Raw genomic sequence first — 23,770 nt, 5'->3', positions numbered from 1 at the left:
CACCTTGTACACACTCCACACTCACACATTCTACAAACTCCACACTCACACCTTGTACACTCCACACTCACAACTTGTACACTCCACACTCACAACTTGTACACTCCACACTCACACCTTGTGCACTCCTCACTCACACCTTGTACACACTCCACACTCACACATTGAACACACTCCACACTCACCTTGTACACACTCCACACTCACACCTTGTACACTCCACACTCACACCTTGTACACTCCACACTCACACCTTGTACACTCCAATACTCACACCTTGTACATACCCCACACTCACACCTTGTACACACTCCACACTCACCCCTTGTACATACTCCACACTCACACCTTGTACACACTCCACTCACACCTTGTACACTCCACACTCACACCTTGTACACACTCCACACTCACATCTTGTACACTCCACACTCACACCTTGAACACACTCCCACCTTCTACACAGCACATTCACACCTTGGACACTCCACACTGACACCTTGTACACACTCCACACTCACACCTTGTACACACTCCACACTCACACCTTGTACACACTCCACACTCACATCTTGTACACTCCACACTCACATCTTGTACACTCCACACTCACACCTTGTGCACTCTCCACACTCATACCTTGTACACTCCACAATCACACCTTGTACACACTCCACACTCACACCTTGTACACTCCACACTCACACCTTGTACACTCCACACTCACACCTTGTACACACTCCACACTCATACCTTGTGCACACTCCAGACTCACACATTCTACAAACTCCACACTCACACCTTGTACATACTCCACACTCACACCTTGTACACACGCCACCCTCACACCTTGTACACTCCACACTCACACCTTGTACACTCCACACTCACAACTTGTACACTCCACAATCACACCTTGTACACACTCCACACTCACTCCTTGTACACTCCACACTCACACCTTGTACACTCCACACTCACACTTTGTACACACTTCCACCTTCTACACAGCACATTCACACCTTGTACACTTAACACTCACACCTTGTACACACTCCACACTCACACCTTGGACACACTCCACACTCACACCTTGGACACTCCACACACACACCTTGTACACACTCCACACTCACACCTTGTACACACTCCACACTCACACCTTGTACACTCCACATTCACACCTTGTACACACTCCACACTCACACCTTGTACACTCCACACTCACAACTTGTACACTCCACACTCACGCCCTGTACCCTCCACACTCACACCTTGTACACTGCACACTCACAACTTTTACACACTCCACACTCACATCTTGTACACTCCACACTCACATCTTGTGCACTCCACACTCACAACTTGTACACTCCGCATTCACACCTTGTACACATTCCACACTCATACCTTGTCCACTCCACACTCACACCTTGTACACACTCCACACTCACACCTTGCACACTCCACACTCACACCTTGTACACTCCACACTTACACCTTGTACACTCCAATACTCACACCTTGTACATACCCCACACTCACACCTTGTACACACTCCACACTCACCCCTTGTACATACTCCACACTCACACCTTGTACACACTCCACTCACACCTTGTACACTCCACACTCACACCTTGTACACACTCCACACTCACACCTTGTACACTCCACACTCACACCTTGTACACACTCCACACTCACACCTTGCACACTCCACACTCACACCTTGTACACTCCACACTCACACCTTGTACACTCCACACTCACACCTTGTACACTCCACACTCACACCTTGTACACACTCCACACTCATACCTTGTACACTCCACACTCACATCTTGTACACTCCACACTCACATCTTGTACACTCCACACTCACATCTTGTACACTCCACACTCACACCTTGTGCACTCTCCACACTCATACCTTCTACACTCCACACTCACACCTTGTACACACTCCACACTCACACCTTGTACACTCCACACTCACACCTTGTACACTCCACACTCACACCTTGTACACACTCCACACTCACACCTTGTACACTCCACACTCACTCCTTGTACACTCCACACTCACACCTTGTACACACTCCACACTCACACATTCTACAAACTCCACACTCACACCTTGTACACTCCACACTCACAACTTGTACACTCCACACTCACAACTTGTACACTCCACACTCACACCTTGTGCACTCCTCACTCACACCTTGTACACTCCACACTCACACATTGAACACACTCCACACTCACACCTTGTACACACTCCACACTCACACATTGAACACACTCCACACTCACCTTGTACACACTCCACACTCACACCTTGTACACTCCACACTCACACCTTGTACACTCCACACTCACACCTTGTACACTCCAATACTCACACCTTGTACATACCCCACACTCACACCTTGTACACACTCCACACTCACCCCTTGTACATACTCCACACTCACACCTTGTACACACTCCACTCACACCTTGTACACTCCACACTCACACCTTGTACACACTCCACACTCACATCTTGTACACTCCACACTCACACCTTGAACACACTCCCACCTTCTACACAGCACATTCACACCTTGGACACTCCACACTGACACCTTGTACACACTCCACACTCACACCTTGTACACACTCCACACTCACACCTTGTACACACTCCACACTCACATCTTGTACACTCCACACTCACATCTTGTACACTCCACACTCACACCTTGTGCACTCTCCACACTCATACCTTGTACACTCCACACTCACACCTTGTACACACTCCACACTCACACCTTGTACACTCCACACTCACACCTTGTACACTCCACACTCACACCTTGTACACACTCCACACTCATACCTTGTGCACACTCCAGACTCACACATTCTACAAACTCCACACTCACACCTTGTACATACTCCACACTCACACCTTGTACACACGCCACCCTCACACCTTGTACACTCCACACTCACACCTTGTACACTCCACACTCACAACTTGTACACTCCACAATCACACCTTGTACACACTCCACACTCACTCCTTGTACACTCCACACTCACACCTTGTACACACCACACTCACACTTTGTACACACTTCCACCTTCTACACAGCACATTCACACCTTGTACACTTAACACTCACACCTTGTACACACTCCACACTCACACCTTGGACACACTCCACACTCACACCTTGGACACTCCACACACACACCTTGTACACACTCCACACTCACACCTTGTACACACTCCACACTCACACCTTGTACACTCCACATTCACACCTTGTACACACTCCACACTCACACCTTGTACACTCCACACTCACAACTTGTACACTCCACACTCACGCCCTGTACCCTCCACACTCACACCTTGTACACTGCACACTCACAACTTTTACACACTCCACACTCACATCTTGTACACTCCACACTCACATCTTGTGCACTCCACACTCACAACTTGTACACTCCGCATTCACACCTTGTACACATTCCACACTCATACCTTGTCCACTCCACACTCACACCTTGTACACACTCCACACTCACACCTTGCACACTCCACACTCACACCTTGTACACTCCACACTCACACCTTGTACACTCCAATACTCACACCTTGTACATACCCCACACTCACACCTTGTACACACTCCACACTCACCCCTTGTACATACTCCACACTCACACCTAGTACACACTCCACTCACACCTTGTACACTCCACACTCACACCTTGTACACACTCCACACTCACATCTTGTACACTCCACACTCACACCTTGAACACACTCCCACCTTCTACACAGCACATTCACACCTTGGACACTCCACACTGACACCTTGTACACACTCCACACTCACACCTTGTACACACTCCACACTCACACCTTGTACACACTCCACACTCACATCTTGTACACTCCACACTCACACCTTGAACACACTCCCACCTTCTACACAGCACATTCACACCTTGGACACTCCACACTGACACCTTGTACACACTCCACACTCACACCTTGTACACACTCCACACTCACACCTTGTACACACTCCACACTCACATCTTGTACACTCCACACTCACATCTTGTACACTCCACACTCACACCTTGTACACACTCCACACTCATACCTTGTACACTCCACACTCACATCTTGTACACTCCACACTCACATCTTGTACACTCCACACTCACACCTTGTGCACTCTCCACACTCATACCTTGTACACTCCACACTCACACCTTGTACACACTCCACACTCACACCTTGTACACTCCACACTCGCACCTTGTACACTCCACACTCACACCTTGTACACACTCCACACTCATACCTTGTGCACACTCCAGACTCACACATTCTACAAACTCCACACTCACACCTTGTACATACTCCACACTCACAACTTGTACACTCCACACTCACACCTTGTACACACGCCACCCTTACACCTTGTACACTGCACACTCACAACTTTTACACACTCCACACTCACATCTTGTACACTCCACACTCACATCTTGTGCACTCCACACTCACAACTTGTACACTCCGCATTCACACCTTGTACACATTCCACACTCATACCTTGTCCACTCCACACTCACACCTTGTACACACTCCACACTCACACCTTGCACACTCCACACTCACACCTTGTACACTCCACACTCACACCTTGTACACACTCCACACTCACACCTTGTACACTCCACACTCACACCTTGTACACACTCCACACTCACACCTTGTACACTCCACACTCACACCTTGTGCACTCCTCACTCACACCTTGTACACTCCACACTCACACATTGAACACACTCCACACTCACACCTTGTACACACTCCACACTCACACATTGAACAGACTCCACACTCACCTTGTACACACTCCACACTCACACCTTGTACACTCCACACTCACACCTTGTACACTCCACACTCACACCTTGTACACTCCAATACTCACACCTTGTACATACCCCACACTCACACCTTGTACACACTCCACACTCACCCCTTGTACATACTCCACACTCACACCTTGTACACACTCCACTCACACCTTGTACACTCCACACTCACACCTTGTACACACTCCACACTCACATCTTGTACACTCCACACTCACACCTTGAACACACTCCCACCTTCTACACAGCACATTCACACCTTGGACACTCCACACTGACACCTTGTACACACTCCACACTCACACCTTGTACACACTCCACACTCACACCTTGTACACACTCCACACTCACATCTTGTACACTCCACACTCACATCTTGTACACTCCACACTCACACCTTGTACACACTCCACACTCATACCTTGTACACTCCACACTCACATCTTGTACACTCCACACTCACATCTTGTACACTCCACACTCACACCTTGTGCACTCTCCACACTCATACCTTGTACACTCCACACTCACACCTTGTACACACTCCACACTCACACCTTGTACACTCCACACTCACACCTTGTACACTCCACACTCACACCTTGTACACACTCCACACTCACACCTTGTACACTCCACACTCACCTTGTACACACTTCACACTCACACCTTGTATACTCCACACTCACACATTGTACACTCCACACTCACACTTTGTACACACTCCCACCATCTACACAGCACATTCACACCTTGTACACTAAACACTCACACCTTGTACACACTCCACACTCACACCTTGTACACTCCACACTCACACTTTGTACACACTTCCACCTTCTACACAGCACATTCACACCTTGTACACTTAACACTCACACCTTGTACACACTCCACACTCACACCTTGGACACACTTCCACCTTCTACACAGCACATTCACACCTTGTACACTTAACACTCACACCTTGTACACACTCCACACTCACACCTTGGACACACTCCACACTCACACCTTGTGCACACTCCACACTCGCACCTTGTACACTCCTCACTCACACCTTGTACACTCCACACTCACACATTGAACACACTCCACACACACACCTTGTACACTCCACACTCACACCTTGTACATACTCCACACTCACACCATGTACACTCCACATTCACACCTTGCACACACTCCACACTCACCTTGTACACACTCCACACACACACCTTGTACACTCCACACTCATACCTTGTAACCTCCACACTCACACCTTGTACACACTCCACACTCACACCTTGTACACACTCCACTCACACCTTGTACACTCCACACTCACACCTTGTACACACTCCACACTCACACCTTGTACACTCCACACTCACAATTTGTACACACCACACTCACACCTTGTACACTCCACACTCACACCTTGAACACACTCCCACCTTCTACACAGCACATTCACACCTTGGACACTCAACACTCACACCTTGTACATACTCCACACTCACACCATGTACACTCCACATTCACACCTTGCACACACTCCACACTCACACATTGGACACACTCCTCACTCACACCTTGTACACACTCCACACACACACCTTGTACACACTCCCACCTTCTACACAGCACATTCACACCTTGCACACACTCCACACTCACACCTTGTACTCACTCCACACTCACACCTTGTACACACCCCTCACTCACACCTTGTACACACTCCACACTCACACCTTGTACACTCCACACTCACACCTTGTACACCCCACACTCACACCTTGTACACATTCCACACTCACACCGTGTACACACTCGACACTCACACCCTGTACACTCCACACTCACACATTGTACACACTCCACACTCACACCTTGTACACACCCCTCACTCACACCTTGTACACATTCCACAGTCACACCTTGTACACTCCACACTCACAACTTGTACGCACTCCACACTCACACCTTGTACGCACTCCACACTCACACCTTGTATATTCCACACTCACACCTTGTACACACTCCACTCACAACTTGTACACACTTCAGACTCACACCTTGTACACTCCACACTCACACCTTGTACACACTCCACACTCACACCTTCTACACACCCCTCACTCACACCTTGTACACACTCCACACTCACACCTTGTACACTCCACACTCACACCTTGTACACCCCACACTCACACCTTGTACACATTCCACACTCACACCGTGTACACACTCGACACTCACACCCTGTACACTCCACACTCACACCTTGTACACACCCCTCACTCACACCTTGTACACATTCCACAGTCACACCTTGTACACTCCACACTCACAACTTGTACGCACTCCACACTCACACCTTGTATGCACTCCACACTCACACCTTGTATATTCCACACTCACACCTTGTACACACTCCACTCACAACTTGTACACACTTCAGACTCACACCTTGTACACTCCACACTCACACCTTGTACACACTCCACACTCACACCTTCTACACACTCCACACTCACAGCTTGTACACACTCCACACTCGCACCTTGCACACTCCACACTCACACCTTGTACACACTCCACACTCACACCTTGTACACACTCCACACTCACACCTTGTACACACTCCATGCTCACAGCTTGTACACTCTCCACACTCACACCTTGTACACTCCACACTCACACCTTCTACACTCCACACTCACACCTTGTACACACTCACACCTTCTACACAGCACATTCACACCTTGGACACTCCACACTGACACCTTGTACACACTCCACACTCACACCTTGTACACACTCCACACTCACACCTTGTACACACTCCACACTCACATCTTGTACACACTCCACACTCACACCTTGTACACACTCCGCATTCACTCCTTGTACACTCTACACTCACACCTTGTACACTCCACACTCACATCTTGTACACTCCACACTCACATCTTGTACACTCCACACTCACACCTTGTACACACTCCACACTCATACCTTGTACACTCCACACTCACACCTTGTACACACTCCACACTCACACCTTGCACACTCCACACTCACACCTTGCACACTCCACACTCACACCTTGTACACTCCACACTCACACCTTGTACACTCCACACTCACCTTGTACACAATCCACACACACACCTTGTACACTCCACACTCACACCTTGTAACCTCCACACTCACACCTTGTACACACTCCACACTCACACCTTGTACACACTCCACTCACACCTTGTACACTCCACACTCACACCTTGTACACACTCCACACTCACACCTTGTACACTCCACACTCACAATTTGTACACACCACACTCACACCTTGTACACTCCACACTCACACCTTGAACACACTCCCACCTTCTACACAGCACATTCACACCTTGGACACTCCACACTGACACCTTGTGCACACTCCACACTCACACCTTGTACACACTCCACACTCACACCTTGTACACACTCCACACTCACACCTTGTACACACTCCGCATTCACTCCTTGTACACTCTACACTCACACTTTGTACACTCCACACTCACACCTTGTACACACTCCACACTCACACCTTGTACACTCCACACTCACACCTTGCACACTCCACACTCACACCTTGTACACTCCACACTCACACCTTGCACACTCCACACTCACACCTTGTACACTCCACTCTCACACCTTGTACACACTCCACACTCACACACCTTGTACACTCCAATACTCACACCTTGTACATACCCCACACTCACACCTTGTACACACTCCACACACACCTTGTACACTCCACACTCACACCTTGTACACACTCCACACTCACACCTTGTACACTCCACACTCACACCTTGTACACACTCCACACTCACACCTTGTACACTCCACACTCACACCTTGTACACTCCACACTCACACCTTGTACACACTCCACACTCACACCTTGTACACACTCCACACTCACACCTTGTACACTCCACACTCACACCTTGTACACACTCCATTCTCACAACTTGTACACACTCCACACTCACACCTTGTACATGCCAATACTCACACCTTGTACACACTCCACACTCACACCTTGCACACTCCACTCTCACACCTTGTACACACTCCACACTCACACCTTGTACACTCCAATACTCACACCTTGTACATACCCCACACTCACACCTTGTACACACTCCACACACACCTTGTACACTCCACACTCACACCTTGTACACACTCCACACTCACACCTTGTACACTCCACACTCACAATTTGTACACACCACACTCTCACCTTGTACACTCCGCACTCACACCTTGAACACACTCCCACCTTCTACACAGCACATTCACACCTTGGACACTCCACACTGACACCTTGTACACACTCCACACTCACACCTTGTACACACTCCACACTCACACCTTGTACACACTCCACACTCATACCTTGTACACTCCACACTCACATCTTGTACACTCCACACTCACATCTTGTACACTCCACACTCACATCTTGTACACTCCACACTCACACCTTGTACACCCCACACTCACACCTTGTACACATTCCACACTCACACCGTGTACACACTCGACACTCACACCCTGTACACTCCACACTCACACATTGTACACACTCCACACTCACACCTTGTACACACCCCTCACTCACACCTTGTACACATTCCACAGTCACACCTTGCACACTCCACACTCACAACTTGTACGCACTCCACACTCACACCTTGTACGCACTCCACACTCACACCTTGTATATTCCACACTCACACCTTGTACACACTCCACTCACAACTTGTACACACTTCAGACTCACACCTTGTACACTCCACACTCACACCTTGTACACACTCCACACTCACACCTTCTACACACTCCACACTCACAGCTTGTACACACTCCACACTCGCACCTTGCACACTCCACACTCACACCTTGTACACACTCCACACTCACAGCTTGTACACACTCCACACTCACACCTTGTACACACTCCATGCTCACAGCTTGTACACTCTCCACACTCACACCTTGTACACTCCACACTCACACCTTCTACACTCCACACTCACACCTTGTACACACTCACACCTTCTACACAGCACATTCACACCTTGGACACTCCACACTGACACCTTGTACACACTCCACACTCACACCTTGTACACTCCACACTCACACCTTGTACACACTCCACACTCACACCTTGCACACTCCACACTCACACCTTGCACACTCCACACTCACACCTTGTACACTCCACACTCACACCTTGTACACTCCACACTCACCTTGTACACAATCCACACACACACCTTGTACACTCCACACTCACACCTTGTAACCTCCACACTCACACCTTGTACACACTCCACACTCACACCTTGTACACACTCCACTCACACCTTGTACACTCCACACTCACACCTTGTACACACTCCACACTCACACCTTGTACACTCCACACTCGCAATTTGTACACACCACACTCACACCTTGTACACTCCACACTCACACCTTGAACACACTCCCACCTTCTACACAGCACATTCACACCTTGTACACACTCCACACTCACACCTTGTACACTCCACACTCACATCTTGTACACTCCACACTCACATCTTGTACACTCCACACTCACACCTTGTGCACTCTCCACACTCACACCTTGTACACTCCACACTCACACCTTGTACACACGCCACCCTCACACCTTGTACACTCCACACTCACACCTTGTACACACTCTACACTCACACCTTGTACACTCCACACTCACGCCCTGTACCCTCCACACTCACACCTTGTACACTGCACACTCACAACTTTTACACACTCCACACTCACATCTTGTACACTCCACACTCACATCTTGTGCACTCCACACTCAGAACTTTTACACTCCGCATTCACACCTTGTACACATTCCACACTCATACCTTGTCCACTCCACACTCACACCTTGTACACACTCCACACTCACACCTTGCACACTCCACACTCACACCTTGTACACTCCACACTCACACCTTGTACACACTCCACACTCACACCTTGTACACTCCACACTCACACCTTGTACACTCCAATACTCACACCTTGTACATACCCCACACTCACACCTTGTACACACTCCACACACACCTTGTACACACTCACACCTTGTACACACTCCACACTCACACCTTGTACACAGTCCACACTCACACCTTGTACACTCCACACTCACGCCCTGTACCCTCCACACTCACACCTTGTACACTGCACACTCACAGCTTTTACACACTCCACACTCACATCTTGTACACTCCACACTCACATCTTGTGCACTCCACACTCACAACTTGTACACTCCACACTCATACCTTGTCCACTCCACACTCACACCTTGTACACACTACACACTCACACCTTGTACACACTCCACACTCACACCTTGTACACTCCACACTCACACTTTGTACACACTCCCACCTTCTACACAGCATATTCACACCTTGTACACTCAACACTCACACCTTGTACACACTCCACACTCACACCTTGGACACACTCCACACTCACACCTTGTGCACACTCCACACTCACAACTTGCACACTCCACATTCACACCTTGCACACACTCCATGCTCACACATTGTACACACTCCATACTCACACCTTGTACACACCCCTCACTCACACCTTGTACACACTCCACACTCACACCATGTACACACTCCACACTCACACCTTGTACACTCCACACTCACACCTTGTACACTCCACACTCACACCTTGTACACACTCCACACTCACACCTTGTACACACTCCACACTCACTCCTTGTACACTCCACACTCACACCTTGTACACACTCCACACTCACACCTTGCACACTCCACTCTCACACCTTGTACACACTCCACACTCACACCTTGTACACTCCAATACTCACACCTTGTGCATACCCCACACTCACACCTTGTACACACTCCACACACACCTTGTACACTCCACACTCACACCTTGTACACACTCCACACTCACACCTTGTACATTCCACACTCACAATTTGTACACACCACACTCACACCTTGTACACTCCACACTCACACCTTGAACACACTCACACCTTCTACACAGCACATTCACACCTTGGACACTCCACACTGACACCTTGTACACACTCCACACTCACACCTTGTACACACTCCACACTCACACCTTGTACACACTCCACACTCACATCTTGTACACTCCACACTCACATCTTGTACACTCCACACTCACATCTTGTACACTCCAAACTCACACCTTGTACACACTCCACACTCATACCTTGTACACACTCCACACTCACACCTTGTACACTCCACACTCACATCTTGTACACTCCACACTCACACCTTGTGCACTCTCCACACTCATACCTTGTACACTCCACACTCACACCTTGTACACACTCCACACTCACACCTTGTACACTCCACACTCACACCTTGTACACTCCACACTCACACCTTGTACACTCCACACTCACACCTTGTACACTCCACACTCACCTTGTACACATTCCACAGTCACACCTTGTACACTCCACACTCACACCTTGTACACTCCACACTCACACCTTGTACACACTCCAAACTCACACCTTGCACACTCCACATTCACACCTTGCACACACTCCATGCTCACACATTGTACACACTCCACACTCACACCTTGTACACTCCACACTCACCTTGTACACATTCCACAGTCACACCTTGTACACTCCACACTCACACCTTGTACACTCCACACTCACACCTTGTACACACTCCACACTCACACTTTGTACACAGTCCACACTCACACCTTGTACACTCCACACTCACACCTTGTACACATTCCACAGTCACACCTTGTACATTCCACACTCACACCTTGGACACTCCACACTCACACCTTGTACACACTCCACACTCACACCTTGTACACTCCACACTCACACCTTGTACACACTCCACACTCACACCTTGTACACTCCACACTCACCTTGTACACACCTCACACTCACACCTTGTATACTCCACACTCACACATTGTACACTCCACACTCACACTTTGTACACACTCCCACCATCTACACAGCACATTCACACCTTGTACACTCAACACTCACACCTTGTACACACTCCACACTCACACCTTGTACACTCCACACTCACACTTTGTACACACTTCCACCTTCTACACAGCACATTCACACCTTGTACACTCAACACTCACACCTTGTACACACTCCACACTCACACCTTGGACACACTCTGCACTCACACCTTGTGCACACTCCACACTCACACCTTGCACACTCCACATTCACACCTTGCACACACTCCATGCTCACACATTGTACACACTCCACACTCACACCTTGTACACTCCACACTCACCTTGCACACATTCCACAGTCACACCTTGTACACTCCACACTCACACCTTGTACACTCCACACTCACACCTTGTACACACTCCACTCTCACACCTTGCACACTCCACATTCACACCTTGCACACACTCCATGCTCACACATTGTACACACTCCACACTCACACCTTGTACACTCCACACTCACCTTGTACACATTCCACAGTCACACCTTGTACACTCCACACTCACACCTTGTACACTCCACACTCACACCTTGTACACACTCCACACTCACACTTTGTACACAGTCCACACTCACACCTTGTACACTCCACACTCACACCTTGTACACATTCCACAGTCACACCTTGTACATTCCACACTCACACCTTGTACACTCCACACTCACACCTTGTACACACTCCACACTCACACCTTGTACACTCCACACTCACACCTTGTACACTCCACACTCACACCTTGTACACACTCCACACTCACACCTTGTACACACTCCACACTCACTCCTTGTACACTCCACACTCACACCTTGTACACACTCCACACTCACACCTTGCACACTCCACTCTCACACCTTGTACACACTCCACACTCACACCTTGTACACTCCAATACTCACACCTTGTACATACCCCACACTCACACCTTGTACACACTCCACACACACCTTGTACACTCCACACTCACACCTTGTACACACTCCACACTCACACCTTGTACACTCCACACTCACACCTTGAACACACTCACACCTTCTACACAGCACATTCACACCTTGGACACTCCACACTGACACCTTGTACACACTCCACACTCACACCTTGTACACACTCCACACTCACACCTTGCACACACTCCACACTCACACCTTGTACACTCCACACTCACACCTTGTACACACTCCACACTCATACCTTGTACACACTCCACACTCACACCTTGTACACTCCACACTCACATCGTGTACACTCCACACTCACACCTTGTGCACTCTCCACACTCATACCTTGTACACTCCACACTCACACCTTGTACACACTCCACACTCACACCTTGTACACTCCACACTCACACCTTGTACACTCCACACTCACACCTTGTACACACTCCACACTCACACCTTGTACACTCCTCACACTCACACATTGTATACTCCACACTCACACATTGTACACTCCACACTCACACTTTGTACACACTCCCACCATCTACACAGCACATTCACACCTTGTACACTCAACACTCACACCTTGTACACACTCCACACTCACACCTTGTACACTCCACACTCACACTTTGTACACACTTCCACCTTCTACACAGCACATTCACACCTTGTACACTCAACACTCACACCTTGTACACACTCCACACTCACACCTTGGACACACTCTACACTCACACCTTGTGCACACTCCACACTCACACCTTGCACACTCCACATTCACACCTTGCACACACTCCATGCTCACACATTGTACACACTCCACACTCACACCTTGTACACTCCACACTCACCTTGTACACACTCCACACTCACACCTTGTACACTCCTCACTCACACCTTGTACACTCCACACTCACACCTTGTACACACTGCACACTCACACCTTGTACACACTCCACACTCACACCGTGTACACTCCACACTCACACATTGAACACACTCCACACTCACACATTGAACACACTCCACACTCACACCTTGTACACACTCCACACTCACACCTTGTACACACTCCACACACACACCTTGTACACTCCACACTCACACCTTGTAACCTCCACACTCACACCTTGTACACACTCCACACTCACACCTTGTACACACCACACTCACACCTTGTACACTCCACACTCACACATTGTACACTCCACACTCACACTTTGTACACACTCCCACCTTCTACACAGCACATTCACACCTTGCACGCTCAACACTCACACCTTGTACATACTCCACACTCACACCATGTACACTCCACATTCACACCTTGCACACACTCCACACTCACACGTTGTACTCACTCCACACTCACACCTTGTACACACCCCTCACTCACACCTTGTACACACTCCACACTCACACCTTGTACACTCCACACTCACACCTTGTACACATTCCACAGTCACACCTTGTACACTCCACACTCACACCTTGTACACTCCACACTCACACCTTGTACACACTCCACACTCACACCTTGTACACTCCACACTCACACCTTGTACACTTCACACTCACACCTTGTACACTCCACACTCACACCTTGTACACACTCACACCTTGTACACACTCCACACTCACACCTTGTACACAGTCCACACTCACACCTTGTACACTCCACACTCACGCCCTGTACCCTCCACACTCACACCTTGTACACGGCACACTCACAGCTTTTACACACTCCACACTCAAATCTTGTACACTCCACACTCACATCTTGTGCACTCCACACTCACAACTTGTACACTCCACACTCATACCTTGTCCACTCCACACTCACACCTTGTACACACTACACACTCACACCTTGTACACACTCCACACTCACACCTTGTACACTCCACACTCACACTTTGTACACACTCCCACCTTCTACACAGCACATTCACACCTTGTACACTCAACACTCACACCTTGTACACACTCCACACTCACACCTTGGACACACTCCACACTCACACCTTGTGCACACTCCACACTCACACCTTGCACACTCCACATTCACACCTTGCACACACTCCATGCTCACACATTGTACACACTCCATACTCACACCTTGTACACACCCCTCACTCACACCTTGTACACACTCCACACTCACACCTTGTACACTCCACACTCACACCATGTACACACTCCACACTCACACCTTGTACACTCCACACTCACCTTCTACACACCCCACACTCACACCTTGTACACTGCACACTCACACCTTTTACACACTCCACACTCACATCTTGTACACTCCACACTCACATCTTGTGCACTCCACACTCACAACTTGTACACTCCGCATTCACACCTTGTACACATTCCACACTCATACCTTGTCCACTCCACACTCACACCTTGTACACACTCCACACTCACACCTTGCACACTCCACACTCACACCTTGCACACTCCACAGTCACACCTTGTACACTCCACACTCACACCTTGCACACTCCACACTCACACCTTGCACACTCCACACTCACACCTTGCACACTCCACACTCACACCTTGTACACACTCCACACTCACACCTTGCACACTCCACACTCACACCTTGTACACTCCACGCTCACACCTTGTACACATTCCACACTCACATCTTGTACACTCCACACTCACACCTTGTACACTCCAAACTCACACCTTGTACACACTCCACACTCACACCTTGTACACTCCACACTCACACCTTGTACACACTCCACACTCACACCTTGTACACTCCACACTCACAATTTGTACACACCACACTCACACCTTGTACACTCCACACTCACACCTTGAACACACTCCCACCTTCTACACAGCACATTCACACCTTCGACACTCCACACTGACACCTTGTACACACTCCACACTCACACCTTGTACACACTCCACACTCACACCTTGTACATTCCACACTCACACCTTGTACACTCCACACTCACACCTTGTACACTCCACACTCACACCTTGTACACACTCCACACTCACACCTTGTACACTCCACACTCACACCTTGTACACACTCCACACTCACACCTTGCACACTCCACTCTCACACATTGTACACTCCACACTCACACCTTGTACACTGCACACTCACACCTTTTCCACTCCACACTCACACCTTGTACACACTCCACACTCACACCTTGTACACTCCACACTCACACCTTGTACACTCCATACTCACACCTTGTACACACTCCACACTCACTCCTTGTACACGCTCTACACTCACACCTTGTACACTCCACACTCACACTTGTACTCACTCCACGCTCACACTTATTACACTCCACACTCACACCTTGTACACTCCACACTCACACCTTGTACACTGCACACTCACACCTTTTCCACTCCACACTCACACCTTGTACACACTCCACACTCACACCTTGTACACTCCACACTCACACCTTGTACACTCCATACTCACACCTTGTACACACTCCACACTCACTCCTTGTACACACTCCACACTCACACCTTGTACACACTCCACACTCACACCTTTTACATCCACACTCACACCTTGTACACACTCCACACTCACACCTTGTACACTCCACACTCACCTTGTACACACTCCACACACACACCTTGTACACTCCACACTCACACCTTGTACACTCCACACTCACACCTTGTACACACTCCACACTCACACCTTGGACACACTCCACACTCACACCTTGTGCACACTCCACACTCACACCTTGCACACTCCACATTCACACCTTGCGCACACTCCATGCTCACACATTGTACACACTCCACACTCACACCTTGTACACTCCACACTCACACCTTGTACACACTCCACTCACACCTTGTACACTCCACACTCACACCTTGTACACACTCCACACTCACACCTTGTACACTCCACACTCGCAATTTGTACACACCACACTCACACCTTGTACACTCCACACTCACACCTTGAACACACTCCCACCTTCTACACAGCACATTCACACCTTGTACACACTCCACACTCACACCTTGTACACTCCACACTCACATCTTGTACACTCCACACTCACATCTTGTACACTCCACACTCACACCTTGTGCACTCTCCACACTCACACCTTGTACACTCCACACTCACACCTTGTACACACGCCACCCTCACACCTTGTACACTCCACACTCACACCTTGTACACACTCTACACTCACACCTTGTACACTCCACACTCACGCCCTGTACCCTCCACACTCACACCTTGTACACTGCACACTCACAACTTTTACACACTCCACACTCACATCTTGTACACTCCACACTCACATCTTGTGCACTCCACACTCAGAACTTTTACACTCCGCATTCACACCTTGTACACATTCCACACTCATACCTTGTCCACTCCACACTCACACCTTGTACACACTCCACACTCACACCTTGCACACTCCACACTCACACCTTGTACACTCCACACTCACACCTTGTACACACTCCACACTCACACCTTGTACACTCCACACTCACACCTTGTACACTCCAATACTCACACCTTGTACATACCCCACACTCACACCTTGTACACACTCCACACACACCTTGTACACACTCACACCTTGTACACACTCCACACTCACACCTTGTACACAGTCCACACTCACACCTTGTACACTCCACACTCACGCCCTGTACCCTCCACACTCACACCTTGTACACTGCACACTCACAGCTTTTACACACTCCACACTCACATCTTGTACACTCCACACTCACATCTTGTGCACTCCACACTCACAACTTGTACACTCCACACTCATACCTTGTCCACTCCACACTCACACCTTGTACACACTACACACTCACACCTTGTACACACTCCACACTCACACCTTGTACACTCCACACTCACACTTTGTACACACTCCCACCTTCTACACAGCATATTCACACCTTGTACACTCAACACTCACACCTTGTACACACTCCACACTCACACCTTGGACACACTCCACACTCACACCTTGTGCACACTCCACACTCACAACTTGCACACTCCACATTCACACCTTGCACACACTCCATGCTCACACATTGTACACACTCCATACTCACACCTTGTACACACCCCTCACTCACACCTTGTACACACTCCACACTCACACCATGTACACACTCCACACTCACACCTTGTACACTCCACACTCACACCTTGTACACTCCACACTCACACCTTGTACACACTCCACACTCACACCTTGTACACACTCCACACTCACTCCTTGTACACTCCACACTCACACCTTGTACACACTCCACACTCACACCTTGCACACTCCACTCTCACACCTTGTACACACTCCACACTCACACCTTGTACACTCCAATACTCACACCTTGTGCATACCCCACACTCACACCTTGTACACACTCCACACACACCTTGTACACTCCACACTCACACCTTGTACACACTCCACACTCACACCTTGTACATTCCACACTCACAATTTGTACACACCACACTCACACCTTGTACACTCCACACTCACACCTTGAACACACTCACACCTTCTACACAGCACATTCACACCTTGGACACTCCACACTGACACCTTGTACACACTCCACACTCACACCTTGTACACACTCCACACTCACACCTTGTACACACTCCACACTCACATCTTGTACACTCCACACTCACATCTTGTACACTCCACACTCACATCTTGTACACTCCAAACTCACACCTTGTACACACTCCACACTCATACCTTGTACACACTCCACACTCACACCTTGTACACTCCACACTCACATCTTGTACACTCCACACTCACACCTTGTGCACTCTCCACACTCATACCTTGTACACTCCACACTCACACCTTGTACACACTCCACACTCACACCTTGTACACTCCACACTCACACCTTGTACACTCCACACTCACACCTTGTACACTCCACACTCACACCTTGTACACTCCACACTCACCTTGTACACATTCCACAGTCACACCTTGTACACTCCACACTCACACCTTGTACACTCCACACTCACACCTTGTACACACTCCAAACTCACACCTTGCACACTCCACATTCACACCTTGCACACACTCCATGCTCACACATTGTACACACTCCACACTCACACCTTGTACACTCCACACTCACCTTGTACACATTCCACAGTCACACCTTGTACACTCCACACTCACACCTTGTACACTCCACACTCACACCTTGTACACACTCCACACTCACACTTTGTACACAGTCCACACTCACACCTTGTACACTCCACACTCACACCTTGTACACATTCCACAGTCACACCTTGTACATTCCACACTCACACCTTGGACACTCCACACTCACACCTTGTACACACTCCACACTCACACCTTGTACACTCCACACTCACACCTTGTACACACTCCACACTCACACCTTGTACACTCCACACTCACCTTGTACACACCTCACACTCACACCTTGTATACTCCACACTCACACATTGTACACTCCACACTCACACTTTGTACACACTCCCACCATCTACACAGCACATTCACACCTTGTACACTCAACACTCACACCTTGTACACACTCCACACTCACACCTTGTACACTCCACACTCACACTTTGTACACACTTCCACCTTCTACACAGCACATTCACACCTTGTACACTCAACACTCACACCTTGTACACACTCCACACTCACACCTTGGACACACTCTGCACTCACACCTTGTGCACACTCCACACTCACACCTTGCACACTCCACATTCACACCTTGCACACACTCCATGCTCACACATTGTACACACTCCACACTCACACCTTGTACACTCCACACTCACCTTGCACACATTCCACAGTCACACCTTGTACACTCCACACTCACACCTTGTACACTCCACACTCACACCTTGTACACACTCCACTCTCACACCTTGCACACTCCACATTCACACCTTGCACACACTCCATGCTCACACATTGTACACACTCCACACTCACACCTTGTACACTCCACACTCACCTTGTACACATTCCACAGTCACACCTTGTACACTCCACACTCACACCTTGTACACTCCACACTCACACCTTGTACACACTCCACACTCACACTTTGTACACAGTCCACACTCACACCTTGTACACTCCACACTCACACCTTGTACACATTCCACAGTCACACCTTGTACATTCCACACTCACACCTTGTACACTCCACACTCACACCTTGTACACACTCCACACTCACACCTTGTACACTCCACACTCACACCTTGTACACTCCACACTCACACCTTGTACACACTCCACACTCACACCTTGTACACACTCCACACTCACTCCTTGTACACTCCACACTCACACCTTGTACACACTCCACACTCACACCTTGCACACTCCACTCTCACACCTTGTACACACTCCACACTCACACCTTGTACACTCCAATACTCACACCTTGTACATACCCCACACTCACACCTTGTACACACTCCACACACACCTTGTACACTCCACACTCACACCTTGTACACACTCCACACTCACACCTTGTACACTCCACACTCACACCTTGAACACACTCACACCTTCTACACAGCACATTCACACCTTGGACACTCCACACTGACACCTTGTACACACTCCACACTCACACCTTGTACACACTCCACACTCACACCTTGCACACACTCCACACTCACACCTTGTACACTCCACACTCACACCTTGTACACACTCCACACTCATACCTTGTACACACTCCACACTCACACCTTGTACACTCCACACTCACATCGTGTACACTCCACACTCACACCTTGTGCACTCTCCACACTCATACCTTGTACACTCCACACTCACACCTTGTACACACTCCACACTCACACCTTGTACACTCCACACTCACACCTTGTACACTCCACACTCACACCTTGTACACACTCCACACTCACACCTTGTACACTCCTCACACTCACACATTGTATACTCCACACTCACACATTGTACACTCCACACTCACACTTTGTACACACTCCCACCATCTACACAGCACATTCACACCTTGTACACTCAACACTCACACCTTGTACACACTCCACACTCACACCTTGTACACTCCACACTCACACTTTGTACACACTTCCACCTTCTACACAGCACATTCACACCTTGTACACTCAACACTCACACCTTGTACACACTCCACACTCACACCTTGGACACACTCTACACTCACACCTTGTGCACACTCCACACTCACACCTTGCACACTCCACATTCACACCTTGCACACACTCCATGCTCACACATTGTACACACTCCACACTCACACCTTGTACACTCCACACTCACCTTGTACACACTCCACACTCACACCTTGTACACTCCTCACTCACACCTTGTACACTCCACACTCACACCTTGTACACACTGCACACTCACACCTTGTACACACTCCACACTCACACCGTGTACACTCCACACTCACACATTGAACACACTCCACACTCACACATTGAACACACTCCACACTCACACCTTGTACACACTCCACACTCACACCTTGTACACACTCCACACACACACCTTGTACACTCCACACTCACACCTTGTAACCTCCACACTCACACCTTGTACACACTCCACACTCACACCTTGTACACACCACACTCACACCTTGTACACTCCACACTCACACATTGTACACTCCACACTCACACTTTGTACACACTCCCACCTTCTACACAGCACATTCACACCTTGCACGCTCAACACTCACACCTTGTACATACTCCACACTCACACCATGTACACTCCACATTCACACCTTGCACACACTCCACACTCACACGTTGTACTCACTCCACACTCACACCTTGTACACACCCCTCACTCACACCTTGTACACACTCCACACTCACACCTTGTACACTCCACACTCACACCTTGTACACATTCCACAGTCACACCTTGTACACTCCACACTCACACCTTGTACACTCCACACTCACACCTTGTACACACTCCACACTCACACCTTGTACACTCCACACTCACACCTTGTACACTTCACACTCACACCTTGTACACTCCACACTCACACCTTGTACACACTCACACCTTGTACACACTCCACACTCACACCTTGTACACAGTCCACACTCACACCTTGTACACTCCACACTCACGCCCTGTACCCTCCACACTCACACCTTGTACACGGCACACTCACAGCTTTTACACACTCCACACTCAAATCTTGTACACTCCACACTCACATCTTGTGCACTCCACACTCACAACTTGTACACTCCACACTCATACCTTGTCCACTCCACACTCACACCTTGTACACACTACACACTCACACCTTGTACACACTCCACACTCACACCTTGTACACTCCACACTCACACTTTGTACACACTCCCACCTTCTACACAGCACATTCACACCTTGTACACTCAACACTCACACCTTGTACACACTCCACACTCACACCTTGGACACACTCCACACTCACACCTTGTGCACACTCCACACTCACACCTTGCACACTCCACATTCACACCTTGCACACACTCCATGCTCACACATTGTACACACTCCATACTCACACCTTGTACACACC

Source organism: Somniosus microcephalus, unplaced genomic scaffold (genome assembly GCF_052327205.1).
Source record: "Somniosus microcephalus isolate GS21.2 unplaced genomic scaffold, FLI_Smic_1.0 unresolved_chr1, whole genome shotgun sequence".
Taxonomy (NCBI): Eukaryota; Metazoa; Chordata; class Chondrichthyes; order Squaliformes; family Somniosidae; genus Somniosus; species Somniosus microcephalus.
Note: the sequence above shows the minus strand (reverse complement) of the source record.